Source organism: Falco cherrug, chromosome 13 (genome assembly GCF_023634085.1).
Source record: "Falco cherrug isolate bFalChe1 chromosome 13, bFalChe1.pri, whole genome shotgun sequence".
In the NCBI taxonomy this organism is placed as follows: domain Eukaryota; kingdom Metazoa; phylum Chordata; class Aves; order Falconiformes; family Falconidae; genus Falco; species Falco cherrug.
The window spans coordinates 13,402,696-13,411,299 of NC_073709.1; positions in this window are offsets into that span (position 1 = coordinate 13,402,696).

The window sequence follows — 8,604 nt, forward strand, 5'->3', positions numbered from 1 at the left end:
CATTCTCAGCTGCTTCCTTCAGTTCTGATTGAGTGGTTGGCCTGGAAGTGCCTGATCCGTCAGGAGTTGTGCCACTATGTACCTTACGAATGGTGGAAGGTAACCCCATCTGTCCACAGCTCAGTAAAGTTCACTGTATGGTCAGCAGATGTAAGTATGTTCAACTTGATTCACCTAAGTCCTGAGTCTAGGAGTGCTTGCTATTCTGTTTACTTATTGTCTCGAGTGATCAGAAGCATGCATGTTTTAACAAGTTTCCTTAGTGCATAGTGGACTTTTATGGCTGTCACTGTTTCATGTTGCTTAGGAGTGGACTGAAAAGTGTTGGGACTGAATCTGCATTATGGCTGGTTTGCATTTGGTCTTACTTTGAAGACAAATCTAAGCGATAAACAGGTGAAGTTTGATGGTATCAAATTCTTGTTTGGTATTTCCAGAATGCTTTGTCTCTCCCTCTCTGGTGACCTTCTTATTTCCTTAGCAAGCAGGCAAATCAGAAATAGCCTTGAAAAGCAAGCCCCATTACATTTTAATTTGTCTTGAATTAAGCACTTCTGAGGACAATTTGAATCGTGATCTTTGAATCTCAATTTACTAATCACCTGAAATTTAAAGGATTAAAACCTTATTGCTGGATCTTGGTGATCCAACAGTATTCCCCACAGGCCTTTTTGAAATAGGGAACATTTTACATCATCTGAGACTCTACTCAGTGCAAACCGACAAAATCTGAGAACCTCTGGATGCACGCTTTTGGTGGTGATCTTACCACTAAGGACCACAGTGTTAAAATCACAGCATCTGTCTGATCCTACAATTCATAATGGTTAAAAAAAAAATACAGAAAAGTCAGAGAGCACTCTGACATTAGCTTATGAAAAAAAATGGATTTAGGGGTAGGAAACTGGGTATATTCCATGTCATATCATTAAGAGCTGCAGTAGTGGGATAAAAAATAAACCCAGCTAATAAAAGTGTGTGTAACATGGTAAACCAATTAAGACCTCAGAGGTAATCCTGCACAAAGGGACTCTAAATATTCAAAGAGAGATGCTCCTGGTGAAGATCCCTCTCAGCAGTATTGCAAGTGTGTCTAACTGCTGGGTATTTGGGAGACACGTCAATTTAATCACAACATGTGAGGTGAATGTCAGCAAATTCCTGTTAGTTCTGTCATTTCCTACTTTACAGCCCCTGTTTGCCTTCAACCAAAAGACATACATTCACAGATGTTGCTTCTACATTTGCAGAACGGAGGAGGGAGTGTGCAAGCACCCTGATTTCTTGTTATTTGGCTTGAGGTAATTATCTTATCCTTCCTTTCCAAAAATGTCATCAACACTTGCAGTTGGTTGCATTTGAATGAATGATCTCACTATAAATGTATGCCTTTGGTGTTTCTCTTTCTCATCATTCCGTGATTTTCCCTTCAAGAAAGGGAAATTTGAAATGCAAACAGCAATTTAAAGTAGTGGTGAGACACTTTGCAAAGTAGAAACTCACAGCTTGAGAAAGTTAATTTTACAAAACTGGATTTGCTGTCTGGCATGACTGGATGATGATCTCGTTGTCACTGGACCAGAATGAAGACCTGACTGGAACTGTTCAGGAATTGGAGGGCAAAACATAATGTCACTGGAAAATGCTGATCTGTCAAAATCTACATATTCTTTGGAAATAGTTTGATTTCAACAAAATTTTCCCAAATCACAGTCATATTTCCTTCAAAAACTTGCCCAGCTTTCTGACAATTCATGTAGCTGGTTGTTCAGTAATTTGTGTTCCCAAGGTCTAAAGCTCTGGCAAAGCTTAAGATGAGTTGAGTTGGAAGGAGCTGGAAGACCCAAAGTTTACAGTTTGTGAGCAGAAAGGTGGTTTGCAGAAGACAGCACCTGACAAAATATTCAGAAGAATTCCCTCTAATTGGTTGCTGGCTTCACAGCCCTGCTTCTGGGCTACAGCAGCTGATGACAACTTCTGCAGAGAGCAAGCAAGGTCCATTGCTTAGCCCTCCTGACAGAAGAAGACCAGAGCAGCAATAAACCAGCACCACAGGCTCCATCCTGGTAGCAACAGGACTGCTCCTCTCATTTCCATCCCTGAAAAACCTTGCTGACAAAGGGGAAGAGCCAAAGAGCACCCTGCTCTGCCTGTTGTCAGGAAGGAGGATGAGGACATTGCCCGTTACAGACTTGGGAGGAAAGAAGCAGCAGCTGAGAGCAACTCTTCATAAATGTTGTTTCCACAGGCATAGATCTGATCTGGGGCTTGAGAGATTGAATTAATTTTTGGACAGGGCACGGGCTAATGGCAGGTTGGTGGTGGCCTCCACGTAGATTTGCTCTGTGCTTACAGAACGTGCAAAGCACTGGTGCCTGCTCTTCAGACTAGCTGATAGAGGTCCCCAGGATTTCAAGTCCCCTGCCTGTCCAGCTGGAGGAGTCCCTTCTCATGGACCACCCCACCCCACCCACCCCCAGGCTTTAACACCAAGCACAGGAGCACTGGGAGACTCAGTTCACACAGGGTCTCACAAGACTTCTCCTCTCCCCCACAGACGACTGGGTGCCAAATGTAGACACTGCAGTTTTTAGCTGCCTGAGCTGGGGTTAGGAGTTGGAAAGCCAGGACACAGATGGGGGCTTTTGAGTGTCCTGGGCTCCCTGCCAGAGAGCAGAACGCTGTGCCAGGCCACAGGGCTGCAGCAGCAAACCCAGCAGGGAGTCCCCGGGAGATAAGTCAGCTTTGTCGCCTTTTGGAGACAAAAAACAACCAAAAACAAAGGAAGAAGACTGGAGAAATCTGTGGGGGATGACAATGACTGCAGTTTCCATTCCAGATCAGAGGGGAAATCTTCCTTGTTTCAGAGTACAAGAAAGTAAGTTCCAGGCAATTCTGGCCACAGCCTGAAGGCCTCAGTCTATGCAAGTGCTTAGGCATCTACAGATTCAGAGAGGCAGAGCTAACTGCATCGTTGCTCCAGCTCTTCACTGGGGAATGTTTCTGATGCATATCCAGACTTTAGAAGACAAAATACGTATGGCTCACACTAAGCCAGTCCTTCAGTCAGTCTCTTATTTTCATCAGGGCACTGACTTTCCTGCCTCTCCTGCTGTGATTGATCAATCAGAATGTTGTCATGGATACCTACAGCTGCCTCTCTTATAAGTGCTTGAGACAGCTGGATTTATCACATGAATTTGACCCTAAATAAAAAAAGTACTTTATCAGCACTTCCTATGCTTGCTCTGTGGTAACAACAGGAGCATGGCTAAAAAGATTTTGCATCTAATCTCTTCAGAAGAACCTGCCAGTCTTAGTATTTCCCACTCATGCTGGTGTTAAGTCCACAGATGCCAGAACAGTATTGCCATGTATTTCTCCTGAGCCTTGCACACAATGCATGGCAGAATGATATGAAAGACTGTGAGAGGCCACTCCCATGCTTGGACTCTCATGTCATGTCAAGTATCATGGTGAGCAGGATCCAGGTTCCTTCTTCCTGTGACAGCAGCACCTCTTTCTGCCTGTGCTCTACCCTCTGTCAGTCCTGCAGCAACACCTGAGCCCTGCTGGCCGGAGCTCAGCTCCAGGCTGGGCTGGTGCTGGTGAGGTTAGTTTTGCCATCCCTGTGAGCAGGGCACGGTAACCCTCACTGACAATTATGCTCTGTCTTGTGAAAGCTAAATAGTTGGAGAAGTATTTGGTTGAGAATCTCCCACAGAAGATATTATTAAAAGTCACCACGGCCTTTGCTTCCTTGGTCACAGTGAAAGCTGTTGGTGAAACAGAGGGTTGGAAACCAGCGCTTTGAGCTGTTGTGTGCCATAATCAATCTTTTTAAAACATTCACCGAATAAAGAACTTCCTCCTTGAACACACGTTGTTTACAGGCTGAATTCCATGCTGAAGTCGGTATTTATAGCTACTATGAATCTTTTAAAGGAGAATGGCCTCTAACTGCAATAAGGTATGAGGCTTTAATAATACAGTAACTGCAGAGGTTGGACAAAATGTATGGTAGCTGTTTTTTTGTAGCCAATGCATTGCAAACAAAGAAATGTAAAATGAACTACACCCCTGCTGATGCCAGCAATCACAATTACAGACTGCATAAAGAACAAATGAAGGAGGATTTTTTCCCTAGGACAGTCTTCTAGTTGGCTGCTAGTTTTCTGATCACTGGCTGTTCATTACTTTGGGTTTTTTTAAGAGTTTCGTATACGCAGGAGAACAAGCAACCTGACAGTTCCATAAAAAGACACAATAACGGTATGCATGATATGCAACTGATATGCATATTTCCTTAATAGATTATCAAGTCTATTTTGGCTGTATTTGTAGAGACATGGTGACACCCAGTGGTTACTAATAAATGTAACAGACAACCCGTAATTTATTCAGCATACTGGATCAGATTATTAACTAGCTCATATGCATTCCAGGGTCAGGGCAGTTCCAGCGTACGCTGTTCATACAAAAAAACATGATTCAGTACCTCTTTCTATTTGATACTGAAGCTTCTAAACTAAAATAAAATAGAAATACACAGCACTAATCATGCTAAGCAAAGAATAATAAAAATCACAAGTTTCCATCTTTTTAGGTTACATCTTGTACTTTCTTCTAATAGCAGTAAAGTCATTGTTTGTTTATGTAGAGCAGCAGCTAAGTCATTCAATTCCCTTTGATCTGAAATTGTTGTTGAATCTTTGCTGAAGATTCTCAGAGGTTATTCTTATGTTATGGTCAGCAGAAGGAGTACTACAGTTTAAGGGCAGTTCTGTGCCAGGCACAGACTAGCATTAGTACACTGCAGAAGAGATCAGGAGTCTGGAGGCAAAGGAGCGGTGAAGTCCAGGCTCCACTGGAAATACAGAGAAACTCCCGGTGCCATCAGTGGAGCATAACTGTGCACAACAGCCTATGATGTTGGGCCAGATGATTCATGCTGTTGCAAATCTGCCAGTGAAAATCCCTCAAGGCTGGGGAAGACAAATGCTTATGAATTGAGTAATATGCTACAACAGTGTAACCCCGACTGTTGCGCTATAGTAGTATATCATTGTCCATGCTGTGGCTTTAATGAAATACTTGGTTTTGCCCTAAAGCCTGCGGAAAAACCTCCTAGCCGCCCTTCTTTCTTTTCATGTAGTGCTGAAAAAGATTTGCTTCCTACCAATCACACAAGATCACTCTCATCTTCTAATATATAGTTCAGAACAGGGCTTGTTTGTTTAGGCCCTTTTTAGGCTTATCTGTGACATAACTTGTCCCCTTGCCCTCAGTGCATGAGCTTCTACCAGAATTTTCCAGTAAGACACCATTGCTACTAGCAGCACTGAGCTAGGTGTGTTCCACAGTGGTACGTTTGAACATTCTCTTAGAAGTGGTCTGGGGTAATTTTGAGTAAGGAACCTAAGGGATTGTAAGCAGAGCTCCCGAGACATCTGTGTGCCATGAAGGTGGCCTAGAAGCAGTGAGGTTTCTACAAGTGGCTCCAGATCAATGAGATTTCACTCTGGATTGTAAGATATTCACAGGCTTGAAGACAAACACCCTTTTGCTGTTGTCCCTATTATGTATCTGTAATTTGGAGAAAATTTTCTGAGTTTTAACAGTGACACACCTATTCTTATGGTTATTTTCTGCCTTTTGGCAGGTGGTACCATTTGATCTGAATCTCAAGCTAATTTTTGAGGTCCCAGTCTTGAAAGAATTTCAGCAGTTGCGGCTCCCACAGAAGTAACTTTATCATTCCTATACCCAGTCAAAATTTAGCTAAATACATTTTGTTAGAAATATCTTTATATAAAAAAAGGTTGTCAGGGAAGATTCACAGGGAAATAAAAAAGGAAATGGAATAGAAAGGAGTACAGTTAAACAAGAAAAGGAAAGGCATGCAGAGGAGTACATTTAAAGGATCGCTTGCCATACATGAAGGCATCTCTAAGGTTAGAATTAGTCCCAATCTTACTTCCCTTCCACTGGGACCCATTATGTTATCACAGAAGAGAACTAACACAGTAAGGACATTAATGCTCTTCTTGCGTGCTAGCTAGTTATTAAAGACTCACAATAAGGAAGGTGATCAGAGAATACTTGTCACATGCCCAAACTACCCTAATTCAAGGAATCTGCCACCTCAGTGCATCATATGAGGCAGGTCAAGCCTAGGGTGAAGCAAGCTTTCTGTGTAAGAATTTTAATTAGCAATGAGCACAATAAAATACATAAGCTGCTGAAAGTTAACAAGCGCTACTGTTTTAGATTTATGTTCAAATCCATGCTGTGTACTTCCCTTTCCTCACCGCCATAATGGATTAGCAGTATACTGGATAGTAATCAACAAATATTACAATCATCCTTCTAATCTTATTAACAGACTTGTAAGAAGCATTAAGGACACATTTATACCACTTGTGGGAAACAGTCCAAATACAACGAACCAAAAGCTGCTTATCTACAAGCAAAAACAGCATTATATGACTGAAGGGGGCCAAGTTAATCAGAGCTATCAAGAGACTAATTCAGGTCCAGAGGGCTGGGAAGACAGATTAAATGATCGTTCATAAATCATTGAAGGCATACACTATACAGTATTGTAACAACAAACAATGATCTCCTGTAGGGTGCAGTTTCCTGCTTTCTCTCTATCTGTGTTTTGACGTTTTAAGTATCTCATCAGCATCTTTTTATCCCAAAGTTGTGAACGTGTAGCAATAGCATTATAATTCAGCTTGTTAATCATCAGACCTTTAGGAAGGAAGGGGATAGACTGTAAAAACAAACGTAAAATTGTTCATGTTTACAGGCAGCACTACTGTGCTTACTACAAGCATGTACAAAATATAAAAGAATATGATCCAAGATACTGTGGAGGAAAACTGGGGCAAGCAACCGAAACAATGTGAAAAATCAGCTTTATATACGCCTCAGGCTCCATTGCTTTATAGGATGGAGGGGAGGACACTACTGGCTAATTTTTCACTTTCAAAATATTTTGTAGATGTACTGAAATGTGCTGGTTTAGTGAGGAAAACAGGACACCAAAATGTAGGCTTATTCATTGATTGCACTATGGAACAACTGGGCTCTGGTCTTACTATTGCCTTTCTTCTAGTAGGATTGAGACTATCCACAGGCTATGATTGACTGCCCTTTAGAATCATCTCCCAAAGGCTCAGTTATCCATTTTTGAAAGTGGTTAAAACATCGCTCTTCATCTGCTTGCTCTTTTCCCCCATTCAACAGTCCTAACGAAGACTTTTCCACTACTTACCAAAAGTAAAAGATTCCTCCAATGACTAGACATAATGGCACTTGTTTCTGATCTCACAAGTCATGGAACACGCTCCAGTTCTCTATACAACATAATCTTCCACATCCCTAGTGCCTGATTTTCCATTGCTATACACCACATGTACTTACTTAAATCAGCACAAAGTGAGGGCAAAAGGCTGCCCCTGCAAAGAGCGCTGTCTGGAAACATTACACTGGGATAAAAGACAACACAACACATTGAGAAGAATAGTCCTTTAATTACAATGACTAAATTATGTGTGATTTCGTTGATTTTTTCATAGAAAACAGAAATGTCTTTGACTGAAAGAATAAGAATGAATAGCATGTGAGCCTAAAAACAAGTGAAGTCAGCAGTTCAATTTGATAGACTGTCCAATCAAACTTGTACAGATTTGGCCCCAACTATCTGAGCAACATCATTCGTTCATTTTTGTAACTTCATGGACTTGTTTTTCAGTTCTTTTCCCCTTTCCTTTTCTCCACCAAAAAACTTTCCATATCTCATTTATAGCTCTAGGAAGATAACTGCCTCAGTGCTCACGTAGTCCTTTTGGTTTTGGCGCGGCATCAGACATAAACCCCCATGTGGCTCTTATTTTCTCTCTAGGCCTTACCCAAATCTGCCTGCTCTACAGCTCAGGTTTCCAGCTTGGTCCTATTATATCCAACATACCAACTGGCAACAAAACTGCACGGCCACCTGGGGTATAATGTAAATATTTTCTTGATCATTCTAATTTCTCAGCATCTTGTTGGAGCTCCTGGTTTGCTTTCTAAGTTTCTCCCTAAGGTCCCTTAATTGCAATCATCCTCAAAAAAAGGATCACCCATCTCCATTCAAACTCCAGGACTGAATTTTTACCACCATCTGTTCAAGATCTTGTTCTTACAAGGCCACCTGCCTGGACTATGTACACTGTCTGGTTCAAGTTCAGCAATATCTATAAACCCATTTCTGTCAGCTGCTTTCTAGATCTGACTTTTCACAACTAACTTTAAATGGAAAATAAAGACTTTTTTGAAGATATGTTGTTGTTTCAAACACCTGTCCACATCCTAGTACATTAATTATGAGGTCTAGTAGAGCTCTTTGGTTTTGTATCATATCAACTGTCAGAGTGGATTTATATATGTCAAGACAGGAACACTCAGTATGTTGCAATTCAATACCCACCAGAAAATAGAAAGTGTGCTTTTCTACTTGTTTTTTCTTACAGAACAAAGCTGTGGGGGGCAAGAAATTTGCCTGGGTCTGCAGCATCAAGTGTCAGTGATAAAGAGCAAACAAAGGAAATACGC